Here is an 18,698-nt window from a genome sequence, read left to right as displayed (position 1 = left end):
CCCAACTGGTGCTTTATATTTGCTTTTTTGCATGTTTGAAAATAGTTTTTCAAGCTATGGGGGTAATGCAAAGGGAGGTCCACAATTGGGGTTTAGTAGCCCGTACCAACCAATCACGTAACTGCAGATTTCATTGAGCAAATTTTCTCCTTTCCACTCCACATCTCATTCACCACTTTAGATGCATAACAGGCTTAACAACCCTAAAAGGTATCCAGAAAAAAGGCAATCTCCATAATTAAGATCACTTATCTTCTTGGAATGAGGGATATATGGTTGGGCAGAGGTTGGCTGTGGATAATGACAGATGATGGCCATGCTAGTTAGCATAGGTAGCTGTCTTCCAACAAGAAGACAAGTGGTGAGATATGAGATATAGAAACTGAAAATAGGCTCAGATTAGCCTGAGGAACCTGAGGAGCTGCCATTGGGCAGAACTTAAATTGTGCTGTGAGGTCCAGAACGTGACAGAGGGGTTATAGGGAATTAATCACCCCAATGAGGTTGTCCCTACACTCTCCTCAGGACTTTGCTGACAAGTGATTGTTAGAAGAACACTATGGGGCTTGATCTCGGGCCCTCAGCCGTCTAGCACTTGTGCCCCGGGGAACTGGAAATGACCCCTATTGTGTCTTCCCACATTACTAATCTATTTTGCAATCTGGTGTCTGACCTGTACACTCCATTGGTTCGGCCTTATAGAGTCACAAATGATACCTGGTATTGCCAAAGCCAATATTCCCTTCACCATTTAATCCTCCTTGAGCAATGAGTCTTCTGCCTTGTGTGTATATTATACAGTTCCCAGTTCCTTAGCTCTCTTTGTGAGGCTGGGGGGGGACACATAGAGGGTCTTCCTGTTGCTGTTTGCCTGGTCATTCCTTATTATCATTTTTCTGCCCATACTTGCACTTGGGTAGAAATAATATAAATGTAGGAGTTATACACTAAATGGGAGTGAGTTGGGGGGATTCCTTGTTGAGAAGGATCTGGGGGTTTTGTAGATAACAAGTTGTCTAATTCCAGGCAGTGTCATTCTGTGGCTACTAAAGCAAATAAAGTGCTGTCTTGTATAAAAAGGGCATTGACTCAAGGGATGAAACATAATTTTGCCCCTTTATAGGCCCCTGGTAAGGCCTCACCTTGAGTATGGGGGGCAGTTACAGTGAGTATGGGGGGCAGTTTTGGGCTCCAGTCCTTAAAGGACAATGAAAGGTTAATATAATATAAAAGTAAGTCTAAAGGCATCTTTATTAAGTACTTACTGCATATCTAAATTTCCAGATCCCTGCTTGCTTCTCTGAGATATGGTGCTGGCAGCCTACAGCAGTGTGAAGCCTACAGTGACATCACTGAAATCTCTCTCCCCTTCCTTTAGGTGCCAGCGGCAGCCTTCCTATTTTCTGAGCATGTGTGTAACTTGATCCTGTCTCCTGTTCTGAGCTACACATTCCCACCAGCCAATCAGAAGCGGATCTGGCAGAGGGGAGGGGGGGGGAGGGAATGAAACACAAGTGCAGTATGAAGCAAGGAGGGAAAGGAAGGGAGAATACCTTTTTAAAGATGGCTGCCTGTTCAAGAAAACAGATAGAAATTGTGAAGTAAGTGTGACTGAGTAAATATTTGATTAGCTGAGCAGTATGCTTTTTAAATTGTGACTTGCATTCTCCTTTAAGAAGGATATTAATGAGCTGGAGAGAGTGCAGAGACTGCAACTAAACTGGTAAAGGGGTTAAGATCTTGTATCTGGAACAGTCCAGGGGCCAGGTATTTTGCACAATAGTTAGCACCAACAAGTGCCGGGGACTTCGTTAGGGATGCTGCCATGTTACCAAGGGATACGGCCCATGGTTCTCTAGTGTTTGGTTTCAACACCTACCCTTTTGGGGTTTTGACATTTTGATGCATCAGGACCTGGTGAAGTCTGATGAGACCCTATTCTGTTTAAAAGTGGTCTAAACTGGTGCCACAATGCAGTATTTGGCCTGTGGGACAAACCGATGGCCAATCTCTTGTGCTAAGATCTTAAACAATTTTTTCCTCCACTATTGATTCACCATGAACCTGCCTATCCATCACCTGTCATTCAATAGAGATTAAGAGAGAGACCTGACTTAACATCAAAGCTGAACATCTTGGAAGTAAGTGGGCAAGTCATTTTTAAAGAAGAGGTGCAACGTCAAATGGGGTACATTGGCCAAGGCCTGGATGGGTAGCAGGAACGTGTGTCTCCTACGGCTCTAGCCCTTGCAGCAGAGGATAAATGACCCCTTGTATCTCCAACAATCAACAGGGAAGAGATCATTCACAAAAGAAATGTCCAACTCAAGCTTTATTGATCACCCATTGAACACAGAGGCACATTGTCCCATTAAGAGCAGATACTGTATTTTGCTGCTTGCAGGACCATAACATCCCATGTCTCTATACACAAAGCATAATATTCAGCAGGACATCACCATAATACTGTGTATTTGCTTAAACCTGACCTCATTATGAGCTAAACATGGGTGGAGATTCTACTCTTCAATGGACATTAGCCATAGAATTTATAGAAAACAGAAAACAAAAATAAGCAAATGTGCCCGACCTGGAAGATACAATCAGAGGACCCTGACCCCTAATAGTTGGACTGTATATACAGTAATGGGCTAATTTAGCAATTTGTGAATTTGAGTTTGTTTTTCTAAATCGAATAAACTCGTATATCGAATGCTTATTTATTAACAAGGAAAATTTGTTGGAATAAAAATCTTGAACACCTCGTATTTTTCAAGTTTAGAAGCTCGAAAAGCTCAAAAAAATATGAAAATATGGCTTGGCTTTGCCCAGGACAACCCTATTGACTTCTATAGACACTCTCAAGCTTTTAGAAGGCAAATTTTTACAAGTTTTTGAGTTTTTTGCACTTCATAAATACCAGACATTTGAGGCTTTGAAACATAATTTGAATTCAAGGTTTTCAAAGATGTCAACTACACCAATGTTACTATGCTGATAACAATCCAGTTCTTGATTATTAAGAACTACATTTTTTGTATTTAATATATATAAAATATATCATGGCAAAATCAACTTCTTTTTGAGACAATGAGGTTCTTCCTCCATCGCAGAACCACCAGGGAATGAAGAACAAGAGAAGCTGTTCTACATGGACTGTACAAGCCTGATATAGATGCCCACAAACTCACCCATTGCAGCCCATTGACCAGTCAGCTCCGCTCTATGATCCTTTCTACCAAAATTCTAATTAAAACTAGACTTGTGCACCTTAATGGCTCATATACTGAACATAAAATTGGAACATAACACAGAATACACACAATTATGATTCAATAAACCCACTTTGAGTTGGAAGCCACTCTCAAAAAAGGCTATAATAATGTTTTCCTCAGCAAAGCTTAGGTTTGATTGAAGTTTGATGGACACCTAAGAGCAATAAAAGGACCATATACATCATTGTATCAATTTACCTTCTTGCTGTGCAAGTATTCCCCCAAATTCTTGCATGGCTACAGATGATGCAAGGGAATACGTAATCCTTACATAAAATACTACATGTTCTACTCAAATGTCCACCAAACTTATTCCATTATAGACCACTTCCTGACTCCTCCTTATACCCTTCCACTGATGCATACGGAACAAACAGACTTGACCACCTGGTTGGATCAGGCTCCTCTTATCTGCAAAGTAAAGGCAGCACTTGCAGTAAGTTCTAGAAGTGAAGAATCAATGATTCACTGCTGGAAGAACCTCAAATAAAATGGCAGATTGTGGAAATGATAAAGGCATACTGTACTACAAACCGTGATGGAGAATGTGGAGCCCATGTGGTCTAGGACGACCATAGATGTACCTGGGGGGAACTTATGAAAATAGCTTCACATATAAAGAAAGAATGCAATAAACAAGTGGCCCTGTAATACACAACCCTACTAGCCTACTAGCCAATAGCCTGCTGATATCCAACTGCTGATTTTGGATAAGAAGTATACCCTTTCATACAAGTCATTTTTTGGGACAATTTCATGAATTATTTGTCTTCATCTGGTCTTTATACATCCCTTGTATGAGAGATACCACAGAATTAGTCCAACATATTTATTCCCCTGTACTGAGCACCATCAGGAACATCTCCCCAAGTTTGTGAAGTATAATTTCTCTATTACAGTGCCCATAATGTGTGTAATAATGTACAGTTATGTGCACGTGTTCTGTTTTACAAGACAAGGTACAGAAGAACGATGGTCGGTCCAGCACCCCCATTCCATGTTGTTACCTGTTAGGACATGTTAGACTTAACACCCCAAAATCCAGTCCTGTTTTGGCTCATGCTACTGTATAGCTAGAAAGTTCATGGCCAGATTGGACAGTTTCTTCTGAAGTGAGGTGGGCCATATTCCAGTCTTTGGCTTATTCTTGGTAAAATATCATCCTAATTGCATTTTATTATCATGTTTGTGCAGTTGGACCGGGTTCTCTAATCCAACTACCAAATGTCCTAAAATAACAGAGGTGTTAATGCTCACAGTAAGGTGGATACCTGGGAGATTGGGGCATAAGCTTGGTGAACAGAGAAAAAAGAATTGCACTAGAAAGGAGAATAAGGGTAGAATAAAACTGAAGGATAGGATGGAACAGACTATGAGGATAGGTAATAAGGATAGTCCTGGAAGAAGAATAAAGAAGATAAATGCAATTAAGGCTGGGAACAAATAATGGAAGAGAGAGCTTAATGGGATGGAAATAACAAGTTGTAAGAACAGGTTGTGAGTAGGGAATAGATAAACATGAAATGTTAAGAATAAAACTGAAGGAGAGAAGCATTGAATAGGGAAGGTGAGAGTTAAGGGATAACAGCAAGAGACTGGGTAGGGGGGAAAGGGCCAAGTGAAGAAATGGGGCAACAAAAAAGAGAAATATAGGGAATAAGTGAGCAGAGAAAGTGAATAAAAAGAGGGAGAGAATGAACATGGGGTGGTAAAGGATAGAGATATATAAGAGAATGAAGGCCTTGCTGGGAAATAGTGGGAAACATGTAGATGAGAAAAGAGGTAAAATATTAAAGGTAAAGGGGGTAAAGGAGTGAGAAAATGTAAAATAACAATATTACTTAGTAATCATGTGATCTACCTATATACAATAGGGGACAGTAGGGAAATAGTAGAGGAGATGTGGATGGGAAAACAAGTAATGGATTCAAGAGAAAAGAGAGAGAAAATGGGCAATAACAATGTTAGTAATCAGATGTTCTCCCTATATACATGAGAGAGCTATGAACAGGAGATATTCATCTTGCAAACACACTCTGCCGGAGGTGATGGATGACTCTAATTTTTAGTGTTTGCATCCTTATTCCATATATTAAAGGTGAGAGAAGAGGGGTAAATACAAAGCTTATTATGGACAGTATTATATGGAATGCAAGTGGGAGGTTAGTGCCCCCCAGTCTGTAGCGAACGAATAGAAAGAGACCTCCTGCCATGAAAATGGCAAAATTGAGTAGGTGGGTCACCAGGGTGTGAATGGCTTTCTTACTGGCGTCTTTGGAAATCTTGAGGCAGATCAGCAATATCCGGATGTAGGAATGGGCTATGAGCAGCGCCATAACCATTATATAACTCACAAAACTCACATTTCCGTACACCTTGCTCATAGAACTATCTACACAGGAGAGAAAGAAGATGGATGGGTTATCACAATATACACTGTTAATGTAAGACCCGCAAATTGGGAGTCTGGCAGAAAGCAATGGAACAGGCAAAGTTACGATGATATTGATGATCAAAAATGCCAGGATTAATTTAAAAACCACCGAATTGGTCATTAGAGTTGGGTATCTCAATGGGTTGCCGACTGCTAAGTAGGTATCGTGCGCCATGATGGTGAAGGTGGAGATCTCACAATAGGCAAAAAGTATCACGCTCGATGCCTGGGTGAAACAGCCGACACGTGGAATCTCTTTGGATGATAATAACAAGTCAGTGATGAGTTTTGGGAAGACACAGGAGCTCCCAAATATCCCGTTGAGCAGAAGGCTGGCTATGAGCGTGTACATGGGCTCATGAAGGCTTTCATCAAACAGCACCACAGAGATTATGGTGCAGCTAAACAGCAAGATGAAGAGGTAAAGTAGGAAAAAAAGTGAGCAGTAAAGGTATTTAAACCTTTCCATCTCCTCAATGCCGAGGAGCACAAAGTTCTTGCTGGTATTGAACTCAATTTCCATCTCAGGTTTGTCTAAATAGATGATGGTGCCATAGATGATGGTGGTCATGGTGCCATCTAGTCAGTGGCCTCTTGCATGGGATGTGGCACCTATATATATACATAACTTAGTTTCCAAGTTACAAGTTTCCAGGTCTTATCCATCCTTTAATTAATGTCCCAAAGGAGAAGCAGATACACAGTATTCTCTACAGGACGTGGGACGTGAAGCAGAACAAATGATAAATGACAAGTAGTAACTTACATACACAATTATAATTGATCCCACTGGGACATCGGTTCACCGTATTCAAAATGGAGTTTATAGCTAAGACTGACCAACCCTAGATGGACTTGGTAAATGTCAAGGACCAACCTGGTCACCGTATCTAGTGTATTGCAATATGCATTTGTTGCCTTGAGAGTGTGTCTTGGGTAGGAAATAACAGGCATTTCCCAGGATCCATTGCACTATTATGACATATTATGAATGTTTTAGAATATTTTGGGAAAGGTTCAGGGGCTTAGGGGATGTTTGAAGGTGCCTCGCCTTGAATGATGCATTGACACAATATACTCCTAAGCAAGGGATTTCCAACCTTTTTTACTCGTGAGCCACACTCAGATGTAAAAAGTGTTGGGGAGCCACACAGCATGAAAAACGTTCTTTGGGGGTGCCAAATATGGACTGTGATTGGCTATTTGGAAGCCCCATGTGGCTGCTGGCCTGCAGGAGGCTCTGCTTGGAGTAAAACTGTGTCTCTCGGCTTCCAAAATTTGCCTTCAATCCAGAAGTTTAAAAATAGGCACCTACTTTGAGGCCACTGGGAGCAACATCAAAGGGGGTGGTGAGCAACATGGTGCCCCTGAGCCACTTGTTGGAGATCTAAGCCAATAGTGGGGCCAATAGAAGTTGCAGGTAAAACTCAGTCCTTTTGTTAAATCTATATTGAAGAAGTAGAATTCCTAATGAATCAGACAAGTAAGTGTAGGACTGGCCAGACCGGGGGTGAGTGAGAGTAGGACAGGCCAGACCGGGGGTGAGTGAGTGTAGGACTGGCCAGACCGGGGGTGAGTGAGTGTAGGACAGGCCAGACCGGGGGTGAGTGAGTGTAGGACTGGCCAGACCGGGGGTGAGTGAGTGTAGGACTGGCCAGACCGGAGGTGAGTGAGTGTAGGACTGGCCAGACCGGGGGTGAGTGAGTGTAGGACTGGCCAGACCGGGGGTGAGTGAGTGTAGGAAAGGCCTGGCCAGACCGGGGGTGAGTGTAGGACAGGCCAGGTGAGTGAGTGTAGGACAGGCCAGACCGGGGGTGAGTGAGTGTAGGACAGGCCAGACCGGGGGTGAGTGAGTGTAGGACTGGCCAGGCCGGGGGTGAGTGAGTGTAGGACTGGCCAGACCGGGGGTGAGTGAGTGTAGGACAGGCCAGACTGGGGGTGAGTGAGTGTAGGACTGGCCAGGCCGGGGGTGAGTGAGTGTAGGACTGGCCAGGCCGGGGGTGAGTGAGTGTAGGACTGGCCAGGCCGGGGGTGAGTGAGTGTAGGACTGGCCAGACCGGGGGTGAGTGAGTGTAGGACAGGCCAGACCGGGGGTGAGTGAGTGTAGGAGAGGCCAGACCGGGGGTGAGTGTGACATTTTTTGGTAGCTTAATGCACAGAATGTTAACATCCTATATACATTGGTAATGGGGGAGTGCAGAGGATCTCTTGTTGTCTATATGTATTTTCTGGTCACAACCACAAAATTGTTTAAAATGTAGTGGTTGAGCACAACTTTCCCTTTTTTGCTATGATGCTCAATTGTCACATCTCACCAGTTGACAACCAGGAACAGTATAAAGCAGTCCATGTCAATATGGTGAAACAGTTTGTAGAAAGAGAAGCCACAGTGGCTGCTAGATAAGGGGCACCATGGGGGCTGTCCCTGACCTTTTACAAGAGGCACGGAGGGTGCAAATTTTGGAGGATGTTGCCCTTAGTCTGGGGTTAATGCTTGAGCAGTTTGAGCAGTTGTTTCAGCAGCTCCAGAAGGCAGTGAGGTGCCACTTTGGGTTTGCTGAGGCTCAATAAGGGTTGCCACCTGGCGGGTATGTTACCAGCCTGGCCTGTAAAAATGATGCTTAAAAAACCAACACACCAAGACCGTTATTTTTCTCCAGAAAAGGTGGCAACCCTAGGTCCAATATTTAGGAAATTGTTGAACTATCTGTTTGGTGACAATTTCACTGTGGTTACTGATCATAACCCTTTGAGCTGGTTGCAACATGTTTCTGGGGACAATGGGAAACTGATGAAGTGGAGAGAGCAGCAGTTCAACTTCACTGTAGAGCTCCACAAGGGGAGCCACCATGGGAATGCTGCTAAACTCTCAAAAAGGCATGGTAAGGACTGTGCAGGGCTACGGTGTCTCACAGTCTTCTCCCCATCGAGGGAGAGCCTTGGCTTTGGTGCCCTTTTTCCCTTAAAAGAACATCTGGCGCTGATGGCAGCCCTCGGCTGGTGTGATATTCTGCCAACTCCCAGCCCTTCTCTGTGGCTTTATCCAGACTTCTCTGTTACGTCCTGTTTTGGACCCTCGATTGCCTGCTGCCTGTCCCAACCTTCTTCCTGTTCACCATTCTGATACCCTGTCATGTGTATGTATGGCCACAACTTCATCTGCTCCCTGGCTAAGTCTCACTGGCCTCTCTTCACCTTGATGGCCTCCTGTTTTCAACTTCTGGGGTGCTTTGTGTTAGTATGAGGTCCTTGAGGGTCTCCTTTGACCAGATCCCTTTTTGTGTCCTGACAATCCATTGTCAATTGGTTGCTTCAGAAACCATGGAAACTAATGTGGCAATGGTCAGGTGGTCTGAAGGTTAGGTGCTTAGAGGATGTCTGAAGGTGCCCCACCTTAAATAGTGGCAAGGGCGCAATGTACTCCTAAGTAATCTTACCCACCCCCGCCTGGTGCTCTATGTTAGTTTGTGCATACTGTATGTAACATTCTTCACTCAAGCTATGGGGGTGATGTATCATTAGGTGCAAAATTTCCTCCAGGTTTAGTATTCTGTAGTAACCAGTAAGCAGCGATCTAGTAGTCGTGTACTGCTGAGTTGGCACATTTTATTTAGCATTTGCTTATCCCCCAAAAAAACCCCTAAAAGCTTTGTCAGGATACAAAATGCAGTTTCCATGATTTAGATCACTTATCTACATGGGATCAGGGTCCTAGGCCATCCAATGAATGTACTCATAGCTCACTTGTGGTGGATTCAGTAAAGACAAGGCATATCTTCTTCTAGAAGACTATTTGGGTATTCACTCAGTTTGCTCACCCATACCCACTCCAAACCCACCTCATACACACCCCATACCCACCTCATACCCACCCCATACCCACCTCATACCCACCCCATACCCATCTCATACACACCCCATACCCACCCCATACTCACTCCATACCCACCTCATACCCACCCCATACTCACCTAATACACACCCCATACTCACCTCATATCCACCCCATACTCACCTCATACCCACCCCATACCCATATCATACCCACCTCATACCTACCCCATACTCACCTCATACCCACTCCATACCCACCCCATACTCACCTCATACACACCCCATACTCACCTCATACCCACCCCATACCCATATCATACCCACCCCATACTCTCCTCATACACACCCCATACTCACCTCATACCCACCCCATACCCACCTCATACCCATCTCATACCCACCCCATACCCACCTCATACCTACCCCATACGCACTTCATACCCACCCCATACCCACCTCATACACACCCCATACCCATCTCATACCCACCTCATACCCACCCCATACCCATCTCATAACCACCCCATACCCACCTCATTCACACTCCATACCCATCTCATACCTACCCCATACGCACTTCATACCCACCCCATACCCACCTCATACACACCCCATACCCACCCCATACCCACCTCATACACACCCCATACCCACCCCATACCCACCTCATACCCACCTCATATCCACCCCATACCCATCTCATAACCACCCCATACCCACCTCATTCACACTCCATACCCATCTCATACGCACCTCATACCCCCTCATAACCACCCCCTCATGGTAAAAAAAAAATATTTTAGCAATTTTATTGCATTTCACATTGTTCTTTGTTACTTGTGTTTGGCCATGGAAATTATATCTGCAATATATCCATTTGGGTGCCTCTATACACCACATAGTTTGGTAAATCTATGCATATTCGGCATCAAACTGTTCAGTAGGCCTCTGGTGTTCATATTTAGAATGTTTTATGTTGATGCATTACAAAATGTGGGGGTACATAATGGGGTAAAATGCAAGCTTTGTGACGATTTTCAGAAATTTCTTTTTAGCATAGCTTTGTAGTTTGGTAGTTTGCAGTAGAAAGATGTATTTACCCATTTTTGTTTTGTCAGAATGTGTGTATTTTGGAAAATATATGGTTTTCTAGGGTCTCCATACTTTTAGGGGGTCTTATGGCACATAATACACATAAGGGTACTAAAATGACACCAGCCAGAGCGTCAGACCAGCAAATTTAAATGCACTATACATATCAGGTATTGGCACATTCGGGGGACATGAGGCTTTCCAAATCAGTTGAAGTTCTGTCACCATCAGAGCTCATGGATTTTACAGTCTTTTCATGTACCATATTCAGTTATTTGCTCCTTTTTATCTATGAAAATGACACGGTGAGGCAGGGCAAGCCTAAAAACAATTATATCCTTTGGCTTTCAGTGTGTTGATTGTTGGTTCTCGCAAGTCATTTTTCTGGGACATTTCATTAAAGGAGACCTCCATTTCATATAAGTGTCAGATGCATGATTTGCCTTCCTACACTCTGAGAGATACCACAGAATTAGGCCAATATAGTTATCCCCCTGTACTAAGCACCATTAACCAAGAACAGCACTCTAAGTTTGTGAAGTATATTTCTTTATTACAGTGCCCAGAATGTATGTAATAATGTACAGTTACCAACAAATGTCCTGTACAGAAGAACAATGATCAGTCCTTCACCCCCTTCCATATGGTTATCTGTCTGGACACATTAGGCTTAACACCCCAAAGCCAGTCCTGTTTTTGTTCATGCTACTGTATAGCTAGAAGGTTCATGGGCAGATTGCATACTTTCTGAAGCGAGGTGGCCCATATTCCAGTTTTTGGCTTATTGCAACAATATCACCCTGACTGCATTTTAATATCATGTTTGTGCTGTTGGACCAGGTTCTCTAAACCAACTAGCAAATGTCCTGAAATAACAGAGGTGTTAATGCTCAGAGTAAAGTGGACAAGAGAGTTGAGAGTTGTGGCACAAGTGAAACATGGTAACAAAGGAAAACATTTAACGAAATGGGAATAATAAGTTGTAGGAATCGGCAGTAAGGAAGAATACAGAAAATATAAGGTTGGGAGTGGAAAGAATGGGAGAAGTATTGAAAAGGGAAAATGAGATGTAAGAAGGAGCAGTCAAATGAAGGGCAGAGAATATGAGAAAAAAGAAAAGTCATTAAAGGCAAATAGAAGGGAGAGAATGAAATGAGGTATTAAAGAACAGATGGATAAGAGAAAGAAGGGCTTATTGGGAAATAGTAGAGAAGATGGGGATAAGAAATATATGAGAAAGGTGAGCTCTGAACAGGAGATATTCATCTTGCAAACACCCTCTGCCGGAGGTGATGGATGACTCTAACTTTTAGTGTTTGCATTCTTATTCCATAGATTAATGGTGAGAAAAGTGGGGTAAATATAAAGCCCATTATAGACAGTATTATGTAGTAGGTAAGGGGGAGGTTAGTGTTCCCCAGTCTGTAGCGCACAAATAGAAAGAGACCTCCTCCCATGAAAATGGAAAAATTGAGTAGGTGGGTCACCAGGGTGTGAATGGCTTTCCTACAGGCGTCTTTGGAAATCTTGAGGCAGATCAGCAATATCCGGAGGTAGGAATGGGCTATGAGCAACGCCATAACCGTTAGATAACTCACAAAACTCACATTTCCGTACAACTTGTTTATAGACGTATCTACACAGGAGAGAATAAGGATGGATGCGTTATCACAAAATACGTTGCTAATTTGAGACCCACAAATTGGGAGTCTGGCAGAAAGCAATGGAGCAGGCAAGGTTAAGATGATGTTGAAGATCAGAGACCCCAGGATTAATTTCAAGGCCACCGAATTAGTCATTAGAGTTGGGTATCTCAATGGGTTGCCGACTGCTAAGTAGGTATCGTGCGCCATGATGGTAAAGGTGGAGATTTCAAAGTAACCAGAAAGTATCATGGTGGATGCCTGGGTGAAACAGCCGACGCGTGAAATCTCTTTGGATGATAATAACAAGTCAGTGATGAGTTTTGGGAAGACACATGAGCTCCCAAATATCCCGTTGAGCAGAAGGCTGGCTATGAGCGTGTACATGGGACCATGAAGGCTTTCATCCAACAGCACCACAGAGATGATAGTGCAGCTAAACAGCAAGATGAAAAAGTAAATTAGGAGTAAAAGTGAGCAGTAAAGGTATTTAAACCTTTCCATCTCCTCAATGCCGAGGAGCACAAAGTTCTTGCTGGTATTGAACTCAATTTCCATGTTTGGTTTGTTTAAATAGATGAACATACAGAGTTAGATGAAGACTCATTGTTACAGTCAGTCATAATGTCACCTAGTCAGTGGCCTCCTGTACGGGATGTGGCACCTATATATATATATACATAACTAAGTTACAAGTTGCAATGTCTTCTCCATCCAGTAATTACTATCCCAAAGGAGAAGCAGATACGCGGTATTCTCTGTAGGACACGGGAGCCGAAGCAGAACAATTAACAAGTAGTGAATTACATACACAATTATAATTGATCCTGCTGGGGCATCAGCTCATCATATTTAAAAAAGGAGTTTATAGCTGAGACTTACCAACCCTAAACAGACTGGGTAAATGGCAAGGACCACCCTGGTAATGGCAACAACCACCCTGGTCACCTTATCTAGTGTCTTCAATATGCATTTGGGAAATATGTTGTTGCCTCAAGAGTAAACCTTACAGCAGTGCTGTCCAACTTCTACGGTGCCGAGGGCCGGAATTTCTCTCGCATACATGGTGGAGGGCCGCTAATGGAAGACTCCCCCATTTCAAACCACACCCACTTCAAACCACACCCACTTTATCACAATGGTCGCTGCAGGGATATCACCCATCATTCATATGTTAAAGAATTATATTATGTCATATTAAGACACACCCTTAAATCCATATGCCTCCTCCTCTCCTGTGGGTAGCACAGCAACCCCCAGCATATAATTACACACCTTAGGGACCATTTAATGGCTATTTCCAACTGCTAACAAACTCCCACAACAAACCCCTGCCAGGTTCACCTCCCACAGGCAGCATAGGGTAGGCAGAGTATGGCACACACAGGCAGCACTCTACCTGTCCTATGCTGCCTGTGCGTGCCATACTCTGCCTGTCCTACCCTGCCTGTGTGTGCCATACTCTGCCTGTCCTACCCTGCCTGTGTGTGCCATACTCTGCCTTCCCTATGCTGCCTGTGGATGCCATACCCTCTCTGCCCTATGCTGCCTGTGTGTGCCATACCCTCCCTGCCCTATGCTGCCTATGTGCCATACCCTCCCTGCCTTATGCTACCTGTGTGTGCCATACCCTCCCTGCCCTATGCTGCCTGTGTGTGCCATACTCTGCCTGCCCTATGCTGCCTGTGTGCCATACTCTGCCTACCCTATGCTGCCTATACACAGGCATCATAAGCCAGGCAGTACATACAATGTCTGAGATGTGAAGAGGTGAACAATGTGGGTGATTAGAGCCTGAGCCTGAGGTGTGAACACTGCAGGGGTTGAACAATGCAGAGATTAAAAGGTGTGAACAACACAGGGGATTACATGTTTAAACAATACAGGGGGATTACAGCCTGAATCTGAGGTGAGAACCATGCAGGGGGGCAGTTAATCTCAGTACTGATACCATTTAAAGCTTACACAAAGGTAAGCAGTCACAGCAGCCAGACAGGTGGGGGCCACACAGAAGGGGGTCGAGGGCCACATGCGGCCCGCGGGCCGCCAGTTGGACAGCACTGCCTTACAGTATTGTCAAGGACAGGTATTTCCCAGAATTCCCAGTATCCATTGCCCTATTATGACCTTGCCTGTTACAAAGTAATTTGGGAAAGGTCATGGGCTTAGGTGGGTCTGAAGGTGCCCCACCTTGAATAACGGCAAGGGCACAATGTACTCGTGAGCCAGGAATCCCCAACCTTTTTTAATCATGAGCCACACTCAGATGTCAAACCTGTTGATAAGCCACAAAACCATGAAAAACGCTCTTTCGGGGTGCCAAATAAGGGCTGTGATTGGCTATTTGGTAGCCCCATGGGGACTACTGGCCTGCAGGAGGCTCTGCTTGGAGTAAAACTGTGTCTCCAAAACTTGCCCCAAGCCAGAAATGTAAAAATGGCGCCTACTTTGGGCCCACTGGGAGCAACATCAAAGGGGATTGTGAGCAACATGGTGCCCCCGAGCCACTGGATGGATCCCTGTGCTAAGCAATCAATGCCAACCCCTTCTGCTCCTTTATATTTGTTTTTTTTTTTTGTATTTATAATAATAATAATTGTTTAAGCTATAGGGGTAACACAAAGACATCAATAATGAACTTATTTATCAGTAGAATTCTCATTGGGGAATTTCCTTGCATCTATAATGATGGTTTTTGGCAACTTCTATAGCAAAACTAGGGGGCGCCGTGGGGCAGCATCATGGCTGGGTTTATATCCCCTTTAATGTTAAAATGATTTTTGAATCCAAATTATGGAAAGATTCCATATTAAGAAATCTCCAGGCAGGGGTGTAACCATAGAGGAAGCAGACCACGCAGTTGTCGGGGGTCCTGGGGGAAAGGGGGTCCCTCACCTGACACACCTTGACTCACAAAAACAAGACAACGTTATGTTACAATTTTCTTCCTTTTTATTCCTTATTATTCATTAGTGTCATAAATTCTTAAAGACGTAGTTCACCTTGAAGGTAACTTTGAGTAGGTTATAGAATGGGCAATTCTTTTTCAATTGGCTCTTTCAAATGGGGGGGGGGGGGGGGGGTGTCACTGCCCCCGATAACCAAAAAAGAGTGTGTTTTATAATTATTCTATCTTTCCCATTGACCTTCCAGTCTCTCATTCAAGCCTCTGCCTGGTTGGTACGGTTATTTGGAACCTAGCAACAAGATAGATGGTGAAATTCAACACTGGAAAGTGGCTCAAAAAATTCAGATTTCAAAAATAACCTATAATAATAAATGAAGACCAACTAAAATTGCAGAATATCTCTTTACATCATACTAAAAGTTAATCTAAAGGTGAACAACCCCTTCAAAAGAAACTAATGTTCTTCTCGCAAATTTCTGGCTGGGCTTTCTTAGCTTGGCCTTGGTTTGCCGGCCTTACCTGCCTGTCCCACAGTCTTTCACTGCTATTGATAGGCAAAGGGTAGGATCCTGTATCAATAGATGCCTTCATTGTCTTTTGGACATGAGGTTGTAAGGTAAGGAGTAGGGTAGGGTAGAGTAAGGCTCCTACCACATGGGCAGTTTTGGACTGGCCCACCAGGATACCAGGAAAACTCCCGGTGGGCCCTCCTGCTCCTGACCATTTGGCCTGTTTCGTGGTCATTCCCTATTTCTGAATGGGAAGAGAGAGGGGAAATAGATGGAAGAATAGATGCTAGCATGTAAATAAAAGAGACTAGGAGAATAAAGAGGTTGGTGAGGAAGGGAGGAAAAATAGTTTGGAACATTGGCCTAGGGTCTAAGGTATTCCGGTGGGCCCCTTGGGTCCCAGTCCGACACTGGTGGCAGATTCTCATTTGCCGACGCAATGGCTCTGGGTGCAGGCACAACAATAATAGACCTTGGCAACATTGATGACACTCAACGACCATGTTGACAATGTTTTGTTCCAGTTGTGATATTAAGGACCAGCCTTCTTTGTTTGTATTGTGGGAACCAGTAGTTGGATCAGGCAGCGGCGATCTCACATTGGCCCCCCACGGGCACCAATCCTTGGGCCGAACCATAAAACCCATTGCTGTTAATAGTTTCCAATGAACTTATAGCTCTGCCGATGCGCATTATTTCCAACCTTATCATCGTTTCTTGGGCTGGAACAGTAACATTTCTCCTTGGGAAAAGCTTGTTCCACATGGATCTGATTGGAAGGAACAGGGAACAGGAACACTTTCATGGAGATGATTGGATGGTTCTGTCAATGTCAGAGCTTATGGATTTTATAGTCTTTCCATGCAACATATTGGTTGTTTTCTCATTTTCATCCATGATAATGACCAGACTTGATTTTCTTTTTGAGGGATCAGCCATTATCGATCATTTTCTTCCCTACAACATTATTTGTAGCTGACGTTTTCTTCCTTCGACATTGATACAGGAAAGGAACAGAAGCAGCTGTAGGTGCCTGGGGGGTCTGGGACTGGGTGCTGCTTGGGTGACAGTCTGCATGGTCTGTATCCGTGACAATGGGTGTAAGATTAAAAATACTAATGGGCACCTTTCTATTCCCACTGTACAGAAACATTAAGGACAACAGGTAAAACTACTCATTCTTTTAACTACAACAGGGCCAGTGCTAAATGTGCTGCCACCCTGCCCTGGTAACACTAAGGGCAAAGAAATACAGAGCTACTCAGTAGCAGCCACTTGTCGTACAGGTCTACTAATAAAATTATTTAAACAGTAATTTAATCCAATATGATTGTTTTGGCTCCAATAAGGGGTAATTATATCTTAGTTGGGATCAAGTACAGGTACTGTTTTATTATTACAGAGAAAAGGGAATCATTTAACCATTAAATAAACCCAATAGGGCTGTTCTGCCCCAATAAGGGGTAATTATATCTTAGTTGGGATCAAGTACAGGTACTGTTTTATTATTACAGAGAAAAGGGAATCATTTAACCATGAAATAAACCCAATAGGGCTGTTCTGCCCCAATAAGGGGTAATTATATCTTAGTTGGGATCAAGTACAGGTACTGTTTTATTATTACAGAGAAAAGGGAATCATTTAACCATTAAATAAACCCAATAGGGCTGTTCTGCCCCCAATAAGGGGCAATTATATCTTAGTTGGGATCAAGTACAGGTACTGTTTTATTATTACAGAGAAAAGGGAATCATTTAACCATTAAATAAACCCAATAGGGCTGTTCTGCCCCCAATAAGGGGTAATTATATCTTAGTTGGGATCAAGTACAGGTACTGTTTTATTATTACAGAGAAAAGGGAATCATTTAACCATTAAATAAACCCAATAGGGCTGTTCTGCCCCAATAAGGGGTAATTATATCTTAGTTGGGATCAAGTACAGGTACTGTTTTATTATTACAGAGAAAAGGGAATCATTTAACCATTAATTAAACCCAATAGGGCTGTTCTGCCCCAATAAGGGGCAATTATATCTTAGTTGGGATCAAGTACAGGTACTGTTTTATTATTACAGAGAAAAGGGAATCATTTAACCATGAAATAAACCCAATAGGGCTGTTCTGCCCCAATAAGGGGTAATTATATCTTAGTTGGGATCAAGTACAGGTACTGTTTTATTATTACAGAGAAAAAGGAAACCATTTTTAAAAATGTGAATTATTTGATTAAAATGGAGTGTATTGGAGATGGCCTTTCTGTAATTCGGAACTTTCTGGATAATGGGTTTCCGGATAAGGGATCCGATACCTGTATCTACAAAACACCAGAAAATATCCTGCCATAGAAAGGTGAGGCAGTAAAGGCACTGGCCTGTGGTGGTATTAGTTTAGAAACTAAACATAACAACCTAAAATGGGAGCTAAACACAAAATACATATATAGTTATGGTGCAATAAACTCATGTTGAGTTGGGGGTCACTCTCACCATAACAATAAAAATCTGTAACAATGTTTTCTTAATAAAACCACCGCCTGTTAAAGTCAGGGGAACTGCTGCCATGTTGGCCCTTCCCTAGGCCAATACCCACTGACTTTCATGGCCACCTAACGGCAATAAAGGGACAAATCAATGAGACCAAATAGATCTTCGTATCAATTTTCCTTTTGGGTACTGCAAGCCTTGTAACATTGAAGCCTCTAATAGACTGCTCTACCCAGAAGTCATGGATTCCTCGTAGTCATCTCACAGCCATAAAGAAAGTCTTGCATGGTCACAATGTATTCAAAATATGGAGAATATGTAACCGTTACATAGAATACTACAAATTCTGCTCAGATGTCCACCAAACTTATTCCAGAATAGACCTCCCCCCGACTCCTCATCATCACCTTCCAGGGCCACTTTCAATGCTCCTCTTATCTGCAAACTCAATTCTGGGAGAGCCAAGAAACTATAAAGGCACACTGTACTATAGGCAATAATGGGGACTATGGAGAACAT

Source organism: Xenopus tropicalis, chromosome 2 (genome assembly GCF_000004195.4).
Source record: "Xenopus tropicalis strain Nigerian chromosome 2, UCB_Xtro_10.0, whole genome shotgun sequence".
NCBI classification, from domain to species: domain Eukaryota; kingdom Metazoa; phylum Chordata; class Amphibia; order Anura; family Pipidae; genus Xenopus; species Xenopus tropicalis.
Note: the sequence above shows the minus strand (reverse complement) of the source record.